General features: G+C 37.0%; 1 pseudogene across 1 annotated transcript in view; it reads left to right on the top strand.

Moving 5' to 3' along the window:
- The first annotated feature begins 3,806 nt into the window (after positions 1-3,806).
- LOC308244064 (phosphoglycerate kinase 1-like) overlaps positions 3,807-24,808 on the top strand; it is a 151,687-nt pseudogene continuing 130,685 nt past the window's right edge. Inside the window, exon 1 of the transcript in view lies at positions 3,807-3,896. The product of the transcript in view is annotated as a phosphoglycerate kinase 1-like (transcript). The remainder of the gene's footprint in view (positions 3,897-24,808) is intronic.

Raw genomic sequence — 24,808 nt, 5'->3', positions numbered from 1 at the left:
AAGAAAAACCTGAAGACCCTCCTAGCCACCCCCTGCCAGTCCTGGCTGGGGCCAGAGGGGATCTGGGTTTCCACCATCAGGCTGCCCAGATTAGAGGCAGTTTTCTTTGTGATTGCTTCTGGGGCTCTACCTCCACTGATAATGCTACTGCTGCTGTGGGTGGTAAGGGAGCCCCCAGGGTCATGCTGAAGGTCTGGGTTAGGGTGGTGGTCCGAAATTCAGGGTCCAATAGGGGAGTGGTGGTCATGGATTCCAGGCTGAGTAGATAATGGTCACTTTCAATTACAGGCACCTTGGGGGAATGTCAAGCTCTTTGGTCTTCTCACCAGATCACTGAACCTCTAGGTTTGAGGAAACACTGATTGCTATTGGTGTCAGGGGAGGGGCAGGGCCTTACCCCAATGGTGCAGCCTTTCATCTTGGTTTTCATCATTCTTAGGATCAGGTATGTTCCTATCACCCTGTTTACAGTATGTTGTGTGTGTTACTGACTCTTGGTTCTTGTGCTGTTTAAATCTGATGTTCTTCACTATTTCTGTACCTGGGGATCTATGTCACCCCAGGGTAGCTCACTATATGGCCTCATTTCTCATCCTGGCCCATGTTGAGCCAGGGGTCCTTCATTATATCTCCCAGCATTGGTCTTTGGCCAGGGTCAAGGGTCATTACTTTTTTTTAAAGTTTTTGACCTTTCATTGACATAAATTATGGTATGTGGAACTGTCCGCACAGTATCTACTTCTTCAATTCCAAAAATTGTCCCCAAAATGGCACAACCCCCATCACCATCCTGTACAAAAGTAACCTCCAACCTCCATATGTCAACCATGAGGCTGTCGTAGGTTTGATGCTGTAAGATCTCTGGGGCCATAGAGGAGATGGTGCCATAGAAGGTGCTTAGTTTATGGTCATTAAATTCCCTACTGAAGCCAAAGTCCACTACTTTAATATTCATTTCACTGTCGATAAGTGTGTTGTTTTGCCTCCTGGCCCTGTGGACGCTGCCCTCTGGTGACAGTGTTGTACCACTGATATCATCTGCTGGAACGTGGTTCAGGCATCCTCCCGGTCATGGGGCCATGGGGCCATAGTTCTCAAAGTAATCAATTAAGTCCCCTCCACTCACATGCTCCAGGAAGAAATGCAGTTTGTTCTGAATGGCAATCACTTCAAATAACTTTGTGATATTGAGGTGATTTAAGCCCTTAAAGCAATAGACTTCTTGAAAAAAATATAGAGAAGCCCCAATGTCTAATGGCTTTGACAACCACCTCTGTTTCAGTCAGCATGTGCCAGGCCAACCACACCTCAGCAAAGGATCCCTTGCCAATGGTGTTCAGGAGTAAGTAATCGCCAATAAGACATCCCTCATTGGCAAAGATTGTTGCAAGGTCATTAGACATGGTGACTTCAAAGTAAGAACAACAATGAAAAGAGATTTTTAAAAATAAAAATGAATAGCAAAACAAAAAAAAAAAGATAAGACAAATAAAAATTTTTAAAAGGAAAAATAATAAAGAAAAATGAGGGGAAAAAAGTAAAAATCAGAGGAAAGAAATCCCACAAAACCCAAAATGGAAATAAAGTGACAAATACAAGCTAACTAGTCCAAGTCCAAGAGGTCACCACAAATCAGCTTCCTGGATGATAAGGGACAAAAACCTCTGCCCAGCCAGGGCCTTTTATGGGAGTGGCACCTTATGTGGTCAAAGGAGGAAATTGGCCAATCATGGCTGGGACAAACCACAGTAGTTTTGTCACTTTTTGGTCTCATGACCCTTATACTCTGGGGAAAACAAAAAGATGGCCAAGAGCTTGTTGTTTATGTGGAATATAAAAGAATAATATTTACTGTGTTAGAAATGAAAATCTATAAGATAAAATAAAATTAAAATGCTATACAACATTTTTGAAAGAGCATTTTTTACTGTGCTTTCTATTTTCCCCCAATGTTTTTCTCTCAACAAATTTACATTTTGTTCTGTAAAGTTTTCAAACTAATTAATATATACATTCTCATTATAGATGGCTATTTTATTTTATTATGCATAAAAACAAAATATGTTGTTCCTGATCAATAACATTTATTATCTACATAAATATTTCCATTCTGTTATATTTGAAAATTAACATTTTAATTTTCTTATTTATGCTCCATTTGCTAGCACACGCTCCAGAGATATTATGGTACCAACTTGAAGAGATGATTGAAAAGCCTTTCAAATCTACATGTCTAAATCCCCATATTACAATGGTTCAACATTCAAAATACTTCAATTGTCCTTCAGTCACTGCATAATAACATTTCCATGGTATTTCTTTAATATAAAAGCAATTTATTCTAAACTCAATTTATTTCCAGAGCCAAACACTTGCTATAAGAGAGATCTTTTTTTAAAATGTCTATATAAGAAAGTCACTCTAAAGAGAATTAAATAAACCATACCACCAGCAGCTATAGAACAATGTATAGTTAACGGGGCCCCATAAGGATAAAGCTTCTGATGTTGGCCACAGTAGCACATAGACAAAGAACAAAAATTCCCTCAGATGCTTGAACTCAGGATATGCCCATGGTGAGCTCTGCTTTTTGCCTTCCCCACTAAAGCAGCACAAGTCTGGTGTTTTGTTTTTTTCACAGATTCAGTAGAAAATGCTAGTATGTGATATAGATTTGGCACTTTTATTCTTAAGCTCCTAAAAGTAGAAAGTTGCTTCACATGGCTACCACAGATGAACATACAAACTAGCAACACATGGCATATTAGGAAAGACTGTGACTGTGGAATACTAGAAAGAATAAATTGCTTGGATATCTGTCTTATTTCCAATTCTGCTACCATCTGGCTATATATTGGTGGCCTTTGATTGTTTTCTAAAATAACAGTGTTGAACTGCATAATCATTAATATTCCTTCTTGATGATTTTACTCTCATATAAATTATATATTAATTTCTATCCACTTTAATTGTATAAAAATAATTCCTATATGTACACAATCATCAAATATAAGTAATTTGTGAATAAGTATTACAAATATAAAATGTTTATATGGGATAACATATAAATACATTAATATGTTTATAGGTTGTTAGTAATCACAACTAAACATTTTAATATTGTTTAGTAAATAAAGGGGATAATAATATTTATACCATCCAAGTTCCTGTGAGACTGAAATGAACTAATGTAAGTAATCCATGTTGTAACAACTTAAATCACAATTTGATAATTTGATAAGATAAGGATGATCACTTCTTATTAAATCTAGCGGCATCTGAAAAATAAAGGGTTAGCAAAACCTTGGGTCTACCCTAGTTTCTATTTTATAATATCAGTAATGAAGCACACAAAAGCAGCAGCAGCAACAACAAAATATTATGTATCGGAATCACTCCAGGAAAAGGTTAGGGGTAAGTTATTATTGGAATTTCTTTCTCCACATTAATGTATTCACTCAAAAAATGTTTGTTGAATACCCACACTGTTATAGTTCAGGTGGAACAGTGTGAACAAGACAGAGAATCCACTTCATTCTTGGAGTTTACAGGCCAGTTAAGATCAGCCATTGGATAAAGAATCATAACCCGATGTTTCTAAGCCTCCACTAATAGCTACTTTTAGAACAATAGGAAAGAAAACTGCTTCCCAATAAAAACTTAGTGTAATGTTTGAGTGCTGGCAGTCATTGAGGGAGCCAGATAAGGTCAGAAATATTAGTTGACTGTAGAGGTTAGTTGTGGATCTGTACGGAAAGACACAGATCAAGATAGGTGACTGTTTTGTTTGGATAATAAAAGTCACAATGACTAAAGGAGTCATTGCAGGACAGATTTATGAGAGTTTGCTCCAGAGAAGCCTGGAGGCAGAGATATTTTGGCAGAACCCCAGAAAGGCAAGTTGTTCTAAGAAATCTGAGGCATATCTGCTTGATGGAATTCAATGGTAGTTAAATAATACAACATATACATACCCCTAGGGATGAGAAGATAATTCTTATAACTGGCCAAAGAACTGAAAGATTTCATTCAGGTGGAAAGATCATGTTTAATTTCCTGACATAGAAACTCCTTCGGTGATTTCTCTATTCTCAAAGAATATAAAACATTCACCATGTGGATGGAAGGTGGAATTACCCTCTTTCTCATTGACTTACTACTTTTACATAATGCAAGTGTATTTTAGGCCAAGATAGGGAATTGAAATGTTGCTGAAATATTGATATATTTTAACTATAACTCTAAAGAGGTTGTTAGGCATTCAATACCCATTCATGATTTAGAACTAAAATGGATAGAAGTTTAGATATATTATGCTATATTCTCTCATTTAACAAGTGACAAAAAATTTAAAATACCAATTAAGTCATTTTTTGCCCAAGGTCACACAGCTACCTCATCAGTCAAGAACAGATATTTGAACTCAATTTGGGACTATTATTTCATGATACTAAATCTTATTAACATCTTTCTGAGAATCTGCTTCTCAGGATTAATTTCCGAACATTAATTTATGAAGCATCTGTGGAAATTTTCACTTAAACAAGGAAATACGTGACAAAAATTATAAAATTATTAAAATATTTTAATTTGTCTGACATAAATTATAACATTAAATAAAACAATTAATAGAAAATTTCTTGTATTGTAAATTTAATAGTGAAATTACACTTAACATAATAATGATGTCTTAATAGCATTTTATCTAATAAAATACCTCTCAAATACCTAAGTATACATTCCTAATTATAAAGGTAGAAATATGTGCAGATCTATAGAGTAACAACAATATATTTTTCTCTCTTAGAAAACCTACCTGTTTCAAAATGGCAAAAAAAACCCCACATTATTTATATAAATAATTTATATAATTAATTTATAAAATAATTAATATTTATATAAATATTTTATATAAAATATTCCAAGTACCTTTGCAGTTTTATATATGTACTAGAGGCCCGATGCATGAAATTCCTGCAAGAGTAGGCCTTTCTTCCCCTAGCTGCTGGTACTGGCTTCACTCTGGCACTCGGGACCCAGGCTTCCCTCCAGCACCCAGGACCTGGGCTTCCCTTGCAGCCCTGGCTTCGTCTGAAAGGTAATCCAGAAGGACATCCATTCTAATTAGCATATCACACTTTTATTATTATAGATTAGTAGCCCTGCTCATGAATCCGTGCACCAGTAGCTCTCTGCGGGGCCTGGCCGCTCCGTGCCCACTGCCCAGAGGCTCTCCGCGGCCCAGAGGCCCATCTGCACTGGGCATGGAATGCTTGCTTCATCGCTGTGGTGACGAAGCAAGCATTCTGCCAGGCCGCTTACACTGCCCGCTCTCAGCGGCCACTCCCCCCACTGGACTGGGGCACTCCCGCAGGGCTGAGAGGACTGGGTGCTGCCATCTTGTGTCTATGGGCACTACCATCTTTGTAACAAAGATTATTACCCTTTTATTAGATAGGATACCTGAGTCCTTCTGATGGTCACCTGAATTTACCTGCACTCTGAGTATAAGAACTCTGCATAAGAGCTTGGTTGATGATTTACACATTTTCATATGATCTGCTACATAACAGAATAACAGAAACTAACATTTATTCTAGGCCTGATTAAAAATATGTTAATATGTTATTGATTTTATATGATACTAATATCAGTTTTATGCTATTTATTAAAATGTATTTTTTCAAAGCAAATAATTAAAATTTCTGAACTGTACACTATCACAACTTTTTTGATATAAATTTTAAAAATATTTAGGGCTTTATAAAGTTCTATAACAAAACTCTTTTCCATTTCTACCTACTGTGAATTATTTTCAGGCCTGTTTGTCTTAAGGTTAAATTGAAAATACAGTTTTATGTTTTGGTACTTTACTTTGTCTAAATGACTGTTTTATTATGCAGATATTACAGCAGCATGAAAACTGTGATTAGAATGCATCCAATTATTTGCTGTAAAATCACACTTGCACACAATTTCCAATAAGACACGTGAGCAAGTAAGTAACTATCTAAGGCAGAATAAAATCCATCTAAGAAGGAATCATACTCTGGTCATACTAGATTGTTAGTAAAAATTAAAATAGCATCTGAAATGTTATTTTCCTGTATCATCAAGCTTCTAAATTTCAGTGCTATCAAATAATGCATTATCTCAATGATATTTTGTCATGAATATTTGTGGGATGTTAAAAATAGCTTCCATCTGATTGATTTTTAAAATTCATCAGTGAAGCAAATAATCACTCCCAGTTACTAGAAGATGGTGTCTACATAAATGAACATTTTCTCGCCCTACTGAATCCCTATGAGCTAGTGCTCACTAGTACAGCTGGCATGCTTTTCATAGCTCATGTCTATTCTGAGTGATTAGTGTGCCCATTCTCAATGCTCCCTGTTTTACAGTACTGTTTTTAAAATATGTTTGATATAATACCTAAATATATGATATAAAATTGTTACATTTAATATAATTAAATATTTGTAATCATGACCACTGAAATATTTTAAGGAAAATATAGAATTCCTCAATAAAGTTTTGAATATCTATTTGAATCCAACTTCTATATGGTCACCCTGCTTCAAGGCAATATTTTCATCAATTATGTGTCTTCCCCAAAGAGTAGTTTGTAAAATTGTCAATAATATCCTTACTCCAAGTAAGCTAGTTCCTTGGCACAAAGAGAGAGGTGAATACTAAAACTTAAGAAGAAAGCCCCTTGGATTTTTAAGATGAATTCTGATGATGTATTGAATTTATACAGCTGGTTTCTTCTGAAACCCTAGAAAGTATGCAGCTTGGCCTAATTCTACTGTTTTGTGCTCTGTTGATAGTAGTTTTAATTAAACACTGCATAAGAGAAACTTAATGCTTTTGTCCCTGCCTTTGTCAATTAGCCAGCCAGAATAGTCTATATAGTTTATACTTATATAAAAATTCACTAGGAACCAAGATGGTCTAGAAATGGGGGTTGGATATTGTTAGGAGATGATTCTACATAGGTTTTTTTCACTATTCTGTCTTGTGAATAAGGAATGGACTGTCCTTTCCTAAGGAGTGTCATTTTATGAATGTTTTTAGACAACAATGTTGGAAATCAGAGGTATCATCCTATCTAATAAAAGAGTAATATACAAATTGACTGTACCTCCGCTACACCCACAAGCCACGCCCACCAGCCATTCAGGAGCGAGATGCAAATTAACCGAACCAAGATGGATGAGGCCACGGAACTGCAGCAAGCAGGAGGCTTGGGTTTCCCCAGCAATGGAGGAAGCCAAGCTTCCCTGCCGCCCTGGCCAGCCCAGGCCTACACTCAAGGCTACAAAGATTCAATTATAGAAGATAAATAAATCCCAACAGAAATGGTGGCAGCCATGGAGCTGGAGAGAGCAGGAGGCTTGAGTTGCCCCCAGTGATGGAGGAAGCCAAGCTCCTGCAGCCCTGGCCTGCCTTGGCCTCCACTACAAAATTTCAATTATAGAAGATAAATAAATCCCAGCAAAAATGGCTGTGGCCACAGAGTGAGCAGGAGGCTTGGCTCCGTTGAAGGCTACAAAGTCTCAATTATAGAAGATAAATAAACCCCAGATACCAGGGCCTCTGCTTGGGTTGCCCAGGGGTGAGGCCAGCCTGCAAACCACCACAGGCCCCTCACCCAGGCCGCCCCATGCCCCAAGGGAGCCCCACCCTGATCTGGGACACCCTTCAGGGCAAACCAGCTGGCCCCCACCCATGCACCAGGCCTCTATCCTATCTAATAAAAGAGTAATATGCAAATTGACCATCACTCCAACACACAAGATGGCTGCCCCCATGTGGTCAAAGATCCTGCCCCCATGTGGACACAAGATGGCCGTGAGAAGATGGCCAATAGGGGATAGCAATTGGGAGGGACCAGATCTGCATGGGAGGGCAGTTGTTAGCAATCAGGCCAGCAGGGGAGGTCAGTTGGGAAGGACCAGGCCTGCAAGGGAGGGAGGTTGGGGGCAATCAAGCCTGCAGGGGAGGGCACTTAGGGGTGACCAGGCCAGCAGAGGAGAGAACTTGGGGGCCACCGGGCCTGCAGGGAAGGGCACTTGGGGGGTACCAGGCCTGCAGGGGAAAGCAGTTAGGGGTGACCAGGCCTTCAGGGGAGGGCAGTTAGGGGCAAACAGGCTAGCAGGGGAGCACTTAGGCATCAATCAGGCTGGCAGGGGAGTGGTTAGGGGGTGATCAGGCTGACAGGCAGAAGGGGTTAGGGGCAATCAGGCAGGCAAACAGGCAAGCAGTTGGGAGCCAGCAGTCCTGGATTGTGAGAGGGATGTCCGACTGCCTGTTTAGGCCCGATCCCTAAACGGGCAGTCAGACATTCCTCGAGGGGTCCCAGATTGGAGAGGGTGCAGGCTGGGCTGAGGGACCCACACCCCTGTGCACGAATTTCGTGCACCGGGCCTCTAGTATATTTTAATAAAGCAACAAGCAGATTCACTTATACCCTTGGGAGTTAGATTAGGACAGGTTTATTTATTGTCATTATAAAATACAGTTTCCTTAAGTCCAAGTTTCTTCTTCTTTACACAATCCAGTGTGTGTCAAATGTCATCTGGTCCTTTTTGCATCCACCAGTGAAAACTGAAATCCAGAGAACCAGAACAAAAAATATTGATTGGCTATTACAAAAGGTGTGAGTAATAATATGTCATTTTATCTTTGACACATGAGTCTCAAGTCTTCAACCACCATCCATGAAAGTGAGCCAAGCTAAATGGTGAGTTCTCAACTCAGTTAAAATGTCAGACCTTTCACAGACTTGATAGTAGATCTTTACCATAGAAATATTCTATTACTAAAGGGAAGTGTTTTGTTCCTGTTGAAATAAACACTCTCAATTTGAATATAATTTCCATGTGTTCAATGCTTTGGCCAAATCTGCCATTTTTTGATTAAAATTTTATCTTATTTACCATTATGCCATGATGGAATTTCTTTGCTAGTTTCTCACTAAATTATGTAAACTTTTTTTTTTTATCAGTCTCATATGTAAGAGCACACACAGAGACTTGCTTACTAGCTTATTCTCCAACTGGTACATTACCCAACATCTACCATTTATTTTCTTCTTACTGAGTTTCTTCAGACATCAATCAGGCTGTAATATGTCTATAAAGAAAGAGTTCTCTTATGCCAGGATCCGTAGGAGAAACCTTAAAAAAAATTAAAGAATTAAAAGAAAACCATTCCTCTTTGACTATAATTGGAGTAGGGCTGGACATATGACTCAGTTCTCATTAATCACATATAGGAAGTCTTTTGAGAGATTACTGAGTAATATAATTTTCCATAATACAAATGGGAAGAAAGAAGAGAAAAAATTCTGTCTTTTCTCAAGACTTTTAATGACATTCTGAGAGCATATGATGCCTCCAGCTCTGCAGCCTTCTTGTGATGATGAGGAAATAAGACTGAGCACAAAACAAATATGGCAGAGATGGCTACATAGAAGAAGTGAGAGGCTATGTTTTCATGCTATTTTTGAGTGCTATACTATTTCTCCTGGAAGTCTGGTCAAGTACATATAAAAATATTCCAATTTTGCTTGTTGAGTCACATTTAGTTAAACATCCTATTACTTAGAGGATTAAAATATCTCCAATGAACAATATAAAGAAAAGAGGTATTATTATTATTAGTGGTACCAATTTACTTATTATATTATTTTGCAAATATCCAATTTGAGATACCAACATTTTACTTCTGTTCATATAAATGTGGTATGTGTGTCACTGTATATGTGTGTACCTGAACGTATAATGGATTGTGGCATTGCATCAGTTTATCCATTCATGTTTCTCTATCTCATTCAATATAAAATATTGCATCAATATCATATCAATATTATGATGCTTAAAACTTAACAACTTTAGTTACAATTAAGCCTTGTTATAAAATGTATTCCTCTGAACACGGGGCTTCAAATAATACATAATTAAATATCAGCATGAATATTATTAGAACCTAGTTTGTATTTATGTTGACTGTAACCTAATTCTATGCCCTAACTAAAATTTTAGACAACTTATGTGAGAATATTCTAAATTATTACATGATTAAAAGTAATTTAGTGAGGTATGCTCTCACAGCAAAGAAGTGTTTTATCATGAGCAGAGTGCCACTATAGCAAAAGTGTATGTGACAAACATGTTTAAAAGTAATGTTAAATTTCTTGATTAATCTGTTTATTTTCACATATAAATTTAATGCTCACATTAAAAGACAAAATTTATTTTTATTTTACACACCATAATTTATTTTAATTTCACTTGTTCAGGTCTTTAGATGACATCATAATATTAGCCATAGTTAAATTATTTATCCCTTGCAGTATGGTAATTTGTGTTTAGACTGAATTTCCTATAGCTGAATATAAATTGCAAACTTTATTTGCCTTCATGGCTTATTTAGTGATGTTCTTAAAGCACTGCACTGTTACTTGATGTTTTAGATTGCATAGCCAATGTTTATTCATAATTTTAGTGTTGTGAGCCAAAATATTCTTGATTTTATGACTAAGCCACATTAATTAATTGATTAAATATTAATGATAGAAAAGTCATTTCAATAAACAACAAGCTTTGCTGAGCCTGCCACCTGCCACCATTCCTGCTCCCAAGTCATGCAGAAATATAAAAGTCCCATGAAGAATTATCTCCCAACACCATTCTTTGTGTTAAGAAAATAAATCAAGAAAGTATATCTTAATATTTTCCACTTAAAATAGTCTCCTTTGGATGATTCATTCTTAGATGGACAAGTGCAAAGTGCTTAGACTTTAAGATTTTGTGCACTTTAATCTAATTCTCTGTATATTGGGTTCTCTGTATATTGGAGTTGCAAATGGCTTAAATAAAATTGTTGGAATAGGATTCTTCTGATTCCAATAGTTGCATCACTCTGAGGTTTAATCTCCAGTTGCTTTGATGTTATCTAGTGTAGAAATGTGTGGCTAATCCATTTGTGCCTTGTTCTTTTCCCTTGGAAAGGGCTTGGGCATCTCTTTTGCTGGATTGATTTGACATTGGCTCATATGGGTCCTGTAGATAACCCTACATGTCAAGTTGTTTCTTTGGTTCTTCAATGCAATAGTGCAGCAACTATAACAGAGCATCCTTCTGCCTCTTCTTTGAGGATCCCTTTAGCCACCTTACCGGCTACATGATTGATTATCTCCTGAATTCTCAATGTGTTTCCTAAATTCCTTCTGTTAAAAAGAAAAAAAGAAAAAAAGGAAGCTGTGAGAGGATTAAGTGCTATCTGGGGATCTTTGTTATAACACCCAGTTGCCAGTTTTATTCCCCTGAATCCATTCCTAGTAGTACTGGATAATGCCTCTCAGTTCTTTCACTCAACAAACTGCAAATCCACTAAAATTCCTAAAACTCTTTCATACAACTTCTTTTTCTTATATTCTCCATAGGTGAGAAGAGGCAGGCTTTTCTATCTCCCTGCCTGAACAATTTTTGCATCTATTTCTCCTGCTTAGAGAATATAGCTTTATTGCCTAGTTATTATGGTTAAAATATGTATCATTTTCCAGAAAAAAAAAGGAAAAAAAGGCAAAACGTTGCTTTGTGTTATCAAGTCTTGGCTCTTAATCTGGGAATTATGTGAAAGCTATAAAAATAGGAACAAAATATGATATTAATATTATGTAAATAGTATAGCTATTACCCAATATTTAGTTGGTAAATATTGGGTAATAGCTATATTACCACCTCAGGTGGTTAAGGTTTGAGAAACAATAATTAATGTGTGAAGTATAAATAAAACAAGACTATTGACTTTTATGTCAAGGATGTGGAGGATAAACAAAAGAAAAAACACACAATAAAAGAGCCATAAAGTCAGGATAAGAGTTTATCAGAAATGTAAATAAATTAATGTAAAGAAAGTGAAAAATCAAAACAACAATTACTGAACTAGTGAGCAATGAGTCCATAAGAAATTGATATATGCAAACTTTTATAATTATTGTTGTTTATGAGGAAGAAGTAAGGTATAGTAAAATATGTTATTTAAAAATATTTATTGTAACGAACTATATGTGAGTCATTTATATGAATATCAATAAAAATGTTCTCATTTAGGTATTTCAGTTGTCTCAAAATATGTTCTATCATTTATTCATTCAAAAATGATTTATTTAATACATACTGAATGGAATTTTAAAATCCAAAATCAGAAGTTAAAATGAAGTTTTTTGAGGAAGGAAAGTAAAAGTGGGCTTAAAATAGCTAAAGATAGGTAAAGGTATTAGATTGACTTCCATTATTTTTTTTTGTTTTTTTTTTTTATGTTTTGTTTTCCTTTAGAGAGAGAAAGGGAGAGGGAGAGAGAGAAACATTGATGTGAGAGCAGAATATCAATTGGCTACTTTCTGCATGCCACTTACCAGGGATCAGGGGTTGAGCCCACAAACTGGGCATGTGCCCCATACAGGAATCTAACTGGCAATCTTTTGGTGCCCAACCAACTGAGCCACACTAGCCAGGGCTTGAATTCTGTTCTTAGGCAAGTCTCCTGACACTTGACAATACACAAATGTACTGCTCTGCTCCATCTTCAACCACATAGTAGCAGTACAGATTTCTTACACATCGCAATGCTCATCACCAGTGTTCATTGGAATAATAACACTCTAAGAAACTTGCAACTTAGTAAAGTAGTGCAGTTTCTTTTGAATAGTAACAAAACTGACTTTAGTGGGATTTTTTTGTTTGTTTTGTTTTCTCTTAAAAATCTGTAGACACAATGAAAAGTAATCATATGCTTGTATTTCAGATTCAGTGAAAAGAAAAATATTTTCCATGAAACATTTATTTTCAATTGGAGGCCATAAAGTATCCATTTGTTTTATTGTGCTATAGAACTAATACCATGTGAAGTTTCATAGCAGATAAAGATAGATGAGTGAAGCTGCAAGCTCACTAATAAAGTTATGCTGACAGATTGATACACAAGTATTATATATTGTAGTTGACAAATGTGTCCTGTAACAGTAGTTTTTATAGAGTAAGCGTGATATCTCATCTACCCATTTTCCAAATGGGATTGTAAATGGCCCTACTCAATCTTCCTAGATAGTGTGTATGAAAGAGTGTACTGAAAGTAAAATCATAAGAGAAGTGCTATGTTTAGTCTCCATATAACTCTATGTGATTGACATCGTTAGTTAAATGCATGTTACTCTACAATCTCCCCATCCATCTGTTTCTTTGGAGGAAATTAGGACATATGCAAATGTATTTATATCTCCTTCAACAGTGGGAACTTTAATTTCAGTAAATATGAATTGTCAGTCAACTTTTGGAATAGGAACTGGGTTAAGAGTAGAAATAGAAAATAAGGCATAAGGCTGAAAAAGAGAAGAAATGTTTCCTACTTAAGTTTAGGAAAACAAAGGAGAGATTAGGAATAAAGTCCATATAGAAAATAATATCAATATTCATAGTATTCAATAAAAATATATACAATATATTGAACATGGTGGAAAATTGAGACAACATGGAACACAATAGTTTTAGCTACAACACCTTTAAAAAATGTTAGTTAAATAAAAATCACACTGCAAGTGCAGGTTGTATTTCAGCCAAACAATAGTATCCACTATATTTAATGAACATTGTATATATAAATGATGTAAGATTTAAAGAGATGCTTATATTTAAGGTATACATTCTTTGTAAGTTTAAGTAATAATGTGATCAAAGTAATATTACTAATTACTTAATATCCATCAATTAGTTATGTTTGAGAAGCAGACTTAATCATAGTGACTAGAACATAGCAAAAATGTAAGCTCTGGTCCAAAATATTGCCAATGAAACATGTGGTTGTATAAAATTGCATGACATTTAAGAAAAACAACTTAAAATTAAAATTGCTTTTCAATGTCAAATAATATTAGCTATAAGTAAAAGTGTCTTTTATAACCTATAATTGAATATAAGTTCTCTAAAACTAAAGAATAAGAGAGTCATGTTATATTTATTTTTACAGCTCAATTTTGTACTGAAAGATGACAATATACAAAAATCCACAAATATTTACTCATCTTTATCAGTTATACTATTCAGGTCAATAGATGTATTAATATCAGTGTTTTCCATGCAAGACATACATCATTAAAAGGAAGTTTTCTAGGGAGAAGAAAGTTTGGAAACCTAATTACAGAGGGCTCTGCCAGACTTCAAAATGAAGGGGAGATTCTGCTTATTCCAAATATCCTATTGCACTTTTAAAGAGAGCTTAACCAGGAAACTGAGACTAACAATTAGGAGTCAGAGGGAAGCAGGGAGAACTTATTAAGAAACTACGTTTTTGGTGAAGTGAAGTGGTGTGAGTGCTGCTGATTGGTTCAAACACAGCTTAGACGCCCCCTACTCAGGCTCCATTGGAGAACTTTCTATACAAACAAGTAACTTGAACTAAATATTCCTTAAGAACTTCTAAAGTTCTACATACTGAATCTCTCTATGGGGATGTGAGCTTCAGATCAAATAGCAAGAGAAATAATAGTATAGTGAATTAAGTTAACTGACAGCAAAATGTCATAGTGCTGTTGAGTGAACTAAGGATAGACTACTTGTCTTATTGTAGGTTGGTACTATTTTTTGACCCTTATATATGCTCTTAATGATTTAATATCAAACTTAACCCTGTTTTGATATTATTGGCATTTAAAACTTAATTCTATAGCTCCTGTAAATTAATATTTTAAAAGCCTTTGTTAAAGCATGTCATTACTTGCCATGAATTCTGCATCTTTTCTAAGACACTTTTTCAACTCAACTGCATCCTTTATACACTTTATCATTCATGTGTCCTTTATACACTATATCATTATTTTGTAACTAAAGGCCCAGTGTACAAAATTCATGCACAGGTAGGGTCCCTAGGCCTGGCCAGCAATCGGGGCCTTCCAGCTGCCGGCTAGGGCCTTCCTTCATTCCACACCGCCCCCTACTGGTCAGTGCACATCATAGAGAGCAATCGAACTCTTGGTCTCACGGTTGAACTCCCGAGGGGACATTTTGCATATTAGCTTTTTATATAGAGAGATTTATACTCCAATTGTTTTTCTCATGTATCTGCTTTTGTTTTGGACTTTTCTTGTTCTATTTACTATGACTATCTTACATTTTATTTCATTTGGAAAATCACCTCTGACATTTTTTTCTTATTCATTAATGTTTAATTTTATTTATTACTAGAGGCCCAGTGCATGAAATTCACGCACAAGTAGGGTCACTAGGCCTGGCCGGCAATCAGGGCCGAACTGTGGGGCAACTGGTGGGGTGATTGGGGGGCCCCTGCTAGCAACCCCCTTGGCTGACCTGGGGCCTATGGGCTGGGGGCAGCTCCTGCATTGAGCATCTGCCCCTGGTGGTCAGTGAGCATCATAGAGACCAGTCATTCCATCGTTCAGTCAATTTGCATATTAGGCTTTTATTATATAGGCTACTTGAAATATCCAGTAATGTGAGAAAAGGTAAATGGGATACTACACATACATAAAAATGATGACATTTAAGTAACAAAATAAATATCAATCACAATAGAAATAAAATATCATAATAAATATTTGTGTTTGAGCTATGATTACACTAGGTAAACTAACGTAGCCAATTGAGTGCTGTCAACTCCACATCTCTCCATTCACACTCTCTTGTAGAAAGAAATCTAAAACACCTTTTGTTCTCTGTGAGCAGCTGTGGACAGTCAGCTGGGATCACCTATGGCAGCTTCCAGGGAGGGTTACTAGATTTCACAAGTAAAAGTACACAACAAGCAGGTAAATTTGAATTTCAGACAAAAATGAATACTTTTTCTAAAATATATTTTTGTTGATTTCATAGAGGAAGGGGGAGAGAGAGAGAGAGAGAGAGAGAGAGAAAGAGAGAAACATCAATGATGAGAGAGAATAATTGGTTGGCTGCCTCCAGTATGTCCCCTACTAGGGATTGAGCCTGCAACCCGGGCATGTGCCCTGACCAGGAATTAAACCATGACCTCCTGGTTCATGGGTAGATGCTTAACCACTGAGCCATGCTGGTTGGGCATTAATTTTTATTTTGGATATGTTCTATGCAATATTTGGGACGTAATTATTCTTTTAAAAAGTTGTATATTTGAAATTCAAGTTTAACTTGGCATACTGTAGTTTATCTGGCATACTACTGGGGGCTCTGCATGTACTCCTGAAATAATTCATTTTGGTTCCCAGAGGAAGGTGGCATCATGGTGGCTGCTTCCTTCAATCCTAGATCCCAGAACTCTCCCATTTCCTCAAAACAGTCTTCCTCAATGCCTTTCAGTTTATCTGTGATAAACTAGCAAATGTCTTTCTTTTTAAAGTAGTCCAATAATTTCTGTTTCTTAACCAAATGAAGATAAATATATATAAGAAAATATATGGATTTAGGTATTGTTTATGGATCATTTATTTTTCAAAATTGTCTAGTTTTTTTTGTTTCTATATTACTAAAGCATACCAAAACCTCCTTAAATATGTGGCTTGAAGATACTAACCTCATGTCATTTACAGAACTTCCTCTCTGTAGAAAAAAAAATGTTTGACTCAGATAGCCTGCAAGATCTCATCTTTCCTTTGTTTCAGCTTCCAATTCTGTTGTACGAAGTAAACCTATAAAGATTTTATAGAAAGAAGCAATCATAGGATAAAAGATCTTGGTAGCACATTGAACTTTTATAGATCCCCTACTGACAGTTAAAGTCCACCAAAGAGAAATTCCCAATAAACTTGGTAGTTTGATTAAAATGAGTGGATCACAATAGGAAATATAATTATGGGTTGATATATAAAGCTAATGCTTAATGAAATTAATCCCTCTCTTCATATGCTATTGGGCTTTTTTTCTTATAAAATATTTCAAATAAAACACAATATATGATGTGTGCATTGTTCTTATAACTACCTTGGAACAATAATCCAAATAACTTAATAAATCACTTTTCTCAAGCAATTGACAGTTTTGGATATAATATTTTAAGTAACATGATAGCTATAACACAAATAGTGTAGTGCATATGTTTTTAAGCTGACATTTTGGGAGCCATTTTGCCATTCTTGGTTCTACACTTACTAGCTGAATGATGTTGAAAACTATTATCTGTATCTCATTTTTTTTCTCTGTAAAATAAATACACTAGTACCTATATATCTCAGTGTTATTGTGAACTGTAAATGAGATTATACACATATATATGTACAAGTAGGTACATAGTCTCTAAAGCAAAGAATTGTGTTTTTTTTAAAATAACTGATAGTTTGTTGTAGCAGTTGACATTATATATTTTTACTATAGTCAGTTATAGGTGGGAAAACCTATTCACCTATTAGCCTAACTAGTTTTACATGCAGTAACAATCAGCATCTAACTTTGTTCAAAAATAGCTACTTTATCTCTGACTGTTCTGTCCACTTTCCCAGCATTCCATAGCATCCTACATTCAAAAGTACTTCAAGGTATTTTTAAAGATCAATATACTGTTATTGTTGTTCTACAAGTAATACATTAGTATTAAAAAATTAAAGGGAAATTTTACTTATAATCATATTATGTTCAATAAAATCAATATGCATTCATTCCCCACATAATTCTTCTTTATAACACTATATCATTTTATTAGTAATATTTAAATTTTATTACATGCTCCCATCATCTAACACATTATTCATATTTTCTGACTTCCAAGAAGTCAGTGCTATAGTGAAAAGGACACAAACGCTGGCTCCCAACCCACAAACATGGGTTCAAGTATGAGTTATAATTCTTATTAGACTTTTGATTTGAAGTAAACAACTCAATCTCTCTCAAGTTCAGTTTTGTTCTTTATAAAACATGGACTCTAACAATAACAACCTTAAAGGATTAAAATGAAGGTTAAATGTCAAACGCTTTTACATGTTTTAATATTTTGAGCCCTCACTACAACTCAGCTATGTCTTCTTTTGCATGGTTTACCATTTTTAAAAGTAAATAAATAACTAATGGCAATGATCCAAAATGACTTCTAACATTATAAAAAAAAAAAACAGATGGTCCCAGATATTATGTTAATTCTCATGAAAATATAGAGGATAATTTATGTAGTTATGTTGAAAAAAAATGAGCCTGAAACTTTCTATAAAAGGAACTACTAATGTACATAAGTACAGAGGACAGTAAGTTCAATGATATCACAGGGGTGCAATCATCACAATCCACAGAGTGAGGCACCACAGTACTAAAAGCCAAATTCCCTTACCACACATAGCAAGTACGCAAAGTGAGAGATAAGGAGAGGTAGAGAGCATATTAGTTTTCTAGCATTTGCATAACAAAATACCACATTCTGGGTAGCATAAACCGTGGAAATCAATTTCCTTACAGAGGCAGACATACTGAATGAGGGCACTCCCATATTATCTCATTTTATTTTAACTACCTCTGTAAAGACCCTGTCTCAATATATTTACCCTCTGAGGTGCTGGGGGTTAGAGTTTCAGCTTACAAAAAAAGAAAAATACTGCATGGTATGTCTTATATGTGGAATATTTTCTGGAGGTGGGAAGGGGGGAGTCAATTTCATTGACACAGAGAATAGAATAGTGGTTAGCAGGGCTAGAAGGAGGAAAGTGGGGAGATATAGGTTAAAGAATACAATTTTCAGTTACAAGAAAGTAAGTTCTGAGGGATCCAATATGGCAGCGTAGTAGGTAGATGTTACACACATTTCATGCCAGGATCAAACTGGAATTACAACTAAAATATAAACAATCAACCTGAATAACCAACTGAAGACTAGTTGAACAGGAGTCTTATAACCAAGGCTTTACAGAAGAAGCCATATCAAGACTGGTAGGAAAGGTGTAGATGCAAAAAGGGCTAGCCCTGCCTCAAAGGGAGAAGACTGGGATTCTGGAGGGATGTCTCAGATGCAAAGGTTCCCATGGGTCTCAACCCCATGCTGGTCTCTCTAGCCCAGAGCACCAGAGCAGGGAAGAGGTGCCCATATAACATATGGCTGTGAAAATCAGTAGGGATTCTGTCCACCAGGAAGAGACAAGAGTCTGCTAGAGATACAGGCATCCTCATAAAGGGCCAATGCACTAAATCCCATTCTCAGCCACTCACCTTGAGCTCTGCTAGAAGGAGGGCAGAAGGAACTAGATACTTGTGAGGAGAGACTAGGGTTTGTGGCTCTGGGGAGAAAGCTACAGGGTCAGCTCTCTGTGCTGAGTTCCTCTCACATACTGCAGACACCATCTTTTTGGGGTGGAGCACTCCCTTCCATATGGCATCAGCCATATGGGGAAATGCAGTAGCCCACCCTCTGGACTCCCTCTCTCCCCACCATGTGAAGCTCACCCCCTGCTGAGGAGTCATATGCCTGGACCAGTGTGCAGAGGTACCAGCAGACTCAGGGGTTATCAGTTGCAGAGTTGTGTGGCTTTAGGGTGGGGGCCATCCCTCCGACATTCCTGTGAACCTCATATATGCCTCCCCCTCATGGGATATCCAGTGGCCCCACACTCCAGGCTCCAAGTGTCCCCACCCACTCTCCCAATTTGAGGTGATACCACCCTGCAGAGCTCAAGCTCTTGGCAGAATCTGAAACAGACTGAGTTGTGTGGCTCTTGGAAGGGATAATTTTTCCCTTACAAGCCTGACCAGTGCAGAGCTCTCCTTTCACGGGGCCAAATCTTGGCTGGTTTGGGCCTGATATACTTTACTGGCCTCACCCAGAGGACTCCCTGAGATCCCTCCCACCAAAAAGTTCTTTTCAGCTACTTATGTGTAAGGTGCCAAATTTCTTTATATAGTTTCAGTATAACAACAAATAGCAACATATTGGATGCAAAACAAATATGAGAACCTAGCAGTCTTCTGTTAAGCAACTCCCTCTGCTCACTTTTAAAGAGGAAATCATTTATTTTGCATTAAAGATGTGAAATTTTTGTTAAAATGGCATTGATTTTTGTTATTTTTAAGTAAGTGAATGACAAAATTAAAATGTAACTTTAATTTATAATAATAAAAATAAATATTAATAGATATCATTCCTTAAGGCAAAAGTTGTTTGGAGATTTCAATAATCTTTAAGAGTATAAAGATTTCCTATGGCTAAGTTATCTAAGAACTACTGTGGTATACAACCAAAGATATGAAAAAACTGACTGGATATTGATCCATTATTGAAAAGTTTTTGTGAAATATTTTAGGGGAAAAATGTTATGAGTTTTAAGTTTGGAGACCCAATCATTTAAACATATATATTAAGATATTCAGATAAAATAATTTGATATCTGAATTTGAGTAAAAATAATCTGGGGGAGTAATGAGTGGTACAGTGGATGGCATATAGATGAAATAAGATTGTATGTAAGTTTTTAAATATTGAAGTTGTGTGATGTATACTTGACACTTAATACAACACTCCTTGCTTTTTATAATAAAACTAGAGGCCCAGTGCATGAAATTCGTGCACAGGGGTGTGTCTCTCAGCCCAGCTTGCACCCTCTCCAATCTGGGATCCCTCTCACAATCCAGGACTGCTGACTCCCAACTGCTTGCCTGCCTGCCTTCCTGATTGCCCCTAACTGCTTCTGCCTGCCAGCCTGATCACCCCCTAACCACTCCCCTGCCAGCCTAATTGATGCCTAACTGCTCCCCTGCTGGCCTGATCACCCCCAACTGCCCTCCCCTGCAGGCCTGGGTCCCCCCCAACTGCCCTCCCCTGCCAGCCATCTTCTGACCACATGGGGGCGGCCATCTTGTGTGAGGTTGTGATGGTCAATTTGCATATCACCTCTTTATTATATAGTATGTTGCATATTTTATTTTATTTTTATTTTTTTGATTTTGCTGTCCTTCCTTGGACTACTGGAAGTTGGTATTTTATTTATTTATTTATTTATTTATTTATTTATTTATTTATTTATTTTTATTTTTAAAGTATTACAAATACTGGTACATATGTCTCCTTTTTTCTCCATTGACCTCCTCCTGGCCTCCCCTACCCCAAGGCACATGCCCTCCCCCCCGACAGTGTCTATGTCCATTGGTTATGCTTATATGCATGCATACGAGTCCTTTGGTTGATCTCTTACCCACCGAGCCCTCCCCTGCCTTCACACTGTAGTTTGACAGTCTGTTCAATGCTTCTTAGTCTCTGTATCTATTTTTGCTCATCAGTTTATGATGTTCTTTATATTCCACAAATGAGTGAGATCATGTTATATTTATCTTTCTCTGACTGGCTTACTTTGCTTAGCATAATGCTCTCCAGTTCCACCCATGCTGTTGCAAATGGTAAGAATTTCTTCTTTTTTACATCAGCATAGTATTCCATTGTGTAGATATACCAGTTTTCTAATCCACTCATCTGCTGATGGGCATTTAGGCTGTTTCCAAATCTTAGCTATTGTAAATTATGCTGCTATGAACAACGGGTGCATATATCCTTTCTGATTGGTGTTTTTGTTTTCTTGGGATATATACCTAGAAGTGGTATTACAGGGTCAAATGGAAGTTCGATATTTATTTTTTGAGGAAACACCATACTGTTTCCACAATAGTGACACTGATTACCTCTGCTTTTTATTGCCTTGTGACTTCTCTGACGTAGGGCTTGTGTTAATTGACTTTTTTCTTGTTGATGTCTACTCCCTAGCACAGTTCTCAACCTATTCTTAAGAAATGTCTGCTGAATGTGAAATAAATTAATATCTCTTCCAGACTGTAAGCAGTATGTGTATCTCTCTGCCTCACTGCTTGCCCTCACTCCTTATCCATGTCTTGTGTATAAAATCTCTGAGAAGAAAAATCTTGGTTTCCTAATTACAACTCAGTAAACAGTTTACCTAATGGAAATTTATTTCATTTGTAACTATGTCAGACAATTCAAGTTGTTTTCTAATAAGTTGCCCAAGCAGATCCAACCAGCTATGGGCCGTGGTGACAGAATGACCCAAACACCAAAAATATCTCCAGAGTAAACTGTTAAATGACAGAAATACTGAGCTTTCTTCAATGATGTGCTATGTAATCTGGCAGAACCTTTGCTTATTAGTAAACTAGATTTAAACTTTTTGTTTAGAAAGGCAAAGGTGGGCTTATATGTCTTCAGAATCCATAAGAAGGACTTCCCAACTCCAAAACCTGATGTCTCAGTTTATTTTATCAAGAATTTTCCATTCTGCAATTAAAGATACGGCTTACCATCTAAACATCCCTTGGAGCAGTTAAATAGGAGTTTATATTAAAGAATAAATACGTATTTGACTCTATTCTGGAGGAAGATCTGACCAAGGAAAAGAGTAGTAAAAAGGTATTAGATAATTGTAACTATGAGACAATGGAAATAATTTTAAAAGACAAGAAGTACAAGAACACCTTCACCTTTGACTCAGCATAAAGTTTGCTCCTAAAAACAAAGGTGATAGAAATCTATAAATATTACATTTAATAAAATATCTCTGAGAAAGATGTTTATAACATTTTGGCATTCTATTGTTGTTGTTTTTTCTGATAACACTTAGATTTATTTCTATAAAATATCTCAGAAAAAAGAAATATTCTGATATCACTGACTGTGGGCCCCATCATTCAAAGATCCCATGGACACAGCCGTATCATCATTTATCAAGAGCTGTGCTAGCTCATAGACTTCATCTTTAGCAGTGTCAACAGCACAGAGTACATCATCAATCTTTCTTTTTTATATTACTTTTTTTTTTGTAAAGCTGGTTCTGTACCATTTTTGAATGGAAAGAATTACTTTCTTATTTAGTTGTGATGAAGAGTAAAAGAACATTTTTGGGGGTAGCTCAGACACGAGCATTGTGGAATGAATGTTATGCTATTAGATTTTGCTTTTGTTTTTTCATGAATTCATGTATTCATTAAATCTATATTGTGAATTAATTATTTTGTAACATAATGCTTGTATTAGTTTCCAGAACTGTCAGAACAGAGTACCACTGACTAGGTGCCTTAACTCACAGGTATTCACCTTCTCACCATTTTGGGGACTAGAAGTCCAAGATCAAGGTGTTGGCAAGTTTGGTTTCTTCTGAGGCATCTCTTCCTGGCTTGCAGATGGCTGCCTTCTTGCTGTGTGCTCACGAAGTCTTTTCTGTGCATGTGCATCCCTGGTGTCTCCCTTTGTATCCAAAATTTCTTCTTTTAATAAGGACATCAGCCATACTATCAACTTTTTTTGTAATTTAATCACTTTTTTAAAGGCCCTGTCTTTAAATATAGTCACATTCTGAGATACTGGGACTTTGGGTTTCAACATATACATTTGGGGAAGGACACAATTCATCTTACAGGGATGATCATCTCTAGGGATACAACTTGGAGTAAAACAATTATGGTACCAGTTCACAGTGTGTTTATACTTAAACTAGGGGCTCAGTGCATGAATTCGTGTACCTTGAAAGGAACTGTGTGCCACAAGACTGCAGTGAGCACAAGGGTGGGTCTCTGCCCATCCTCTGTGCCCCCGCCCAGCCCCTCCCACAGCAGCCCCACAGACCCCTGCCTGCTGGCAGCCCTGCTCCTGCCACTGCTCTCACCAGCACCGCTTGCACAAGCTGAAGGCATGGAGCAATTAGGGATTGGGGCTGGCTCCAGCAGCGATTGCAAGTGGGGCTGGCACTGTCAGTGAGTGCTAGTGGCTGCTGCCTGATCGCCCCTCAAGAGCAGGAGGAGGTGGAGAAGCCCTCAGGGGCAATCGGGGCTGGCAGCTGCTGCTTGCACCCACTGAAGATGCCAAGTGATCAGGGCTGGCACTGGGCACCAGCAGCAGGTGTGAGCAGCGGCTCTGGCATCAGTAGTAGTGGGTGTGAGCACAGGGCAGGACCACAGTGCACCACAGCGCACGGGAGCAAAGAATTTTCAGTAACCACCAGAGGTTTGCCCTGATGACAGCAACCAAAGCCATGCCTTGGTCTGGCACCCCCGCTCACCTGCTCCACCATCTCGCCATAACTGACGCCCACCAAGTTCCACATGCACCCCCTGGTGGTCAGTGCACATCATAGCAACCGGTTGTTCAGTTCGGTTGTTCTGCCGTTCCATCTTTTATTATATAGGATTATATAGGGTGGGGATAGGGTTTAATATGTGGATTAACATATAAAAAGATTACTCTTTATGATAAAAATTAATTTTTTAAAAAATAATAAGAACAAGAAGCTGTATGCTCCACTGTGTGTTTAGTTCATGCCTCTTCAAGGAGATGAGCCCTTGGAGATGAGCTAGGATGAGTCTTCCTGCTGAGGGGACCTGAGAAATTCTTGCTGTCAGGTGTAATAGTTCATTTGATAAGGCTCTTGGAAGGAAAAAAGTATGTGTATTCAAGGCCATTGTCATAGGCTGATGGTGCTGGAATATAGAAAACAAAGATTGATGTTGTTAGAATATAGTAAACAAAAAGAAGAGAGCTATTAGGTAATTTGGAAAGACTGGCAGAAGCCAAATGGCACAGGACCTCGTAAGCCATAGCAAGTGGAAGTGTTAACAATAAAAAAAAAAATCATCAAAGAGGTTAACAAAAGGAAAACATAAGTGATTTATGTTTTTTTTAATCTTTATTGTTGAAAGTATTACATATGTCCCCTTTTTTTCCCCATTCACCTATTCTAGACTGTCCCCTCCCCCCATCCCAGGCTTCATCAGCCTATTGTCTGTGTCTATGGGTTATGCATATAGGCATACAAGTTCTTTGGTTGATCACTTTTTTTTTAATTGCTCTA

Source organism: Plecotus auritus (genome assembly GCF_963455305.1).
Source record: "Plecotus auritus genome assembly, chromosome: 3".
Taxonomy (NCBI): Eukaryota; Metazoa; Chordata; class Mammalia; order Chiroptera; family Vespertilionidae; genus Plecotus; species Plecotus auritus.
Note: the sequence above shows the minus strand (reverse complement) of the source record. Positions and strands in the feature narration are given on the sequence as shown.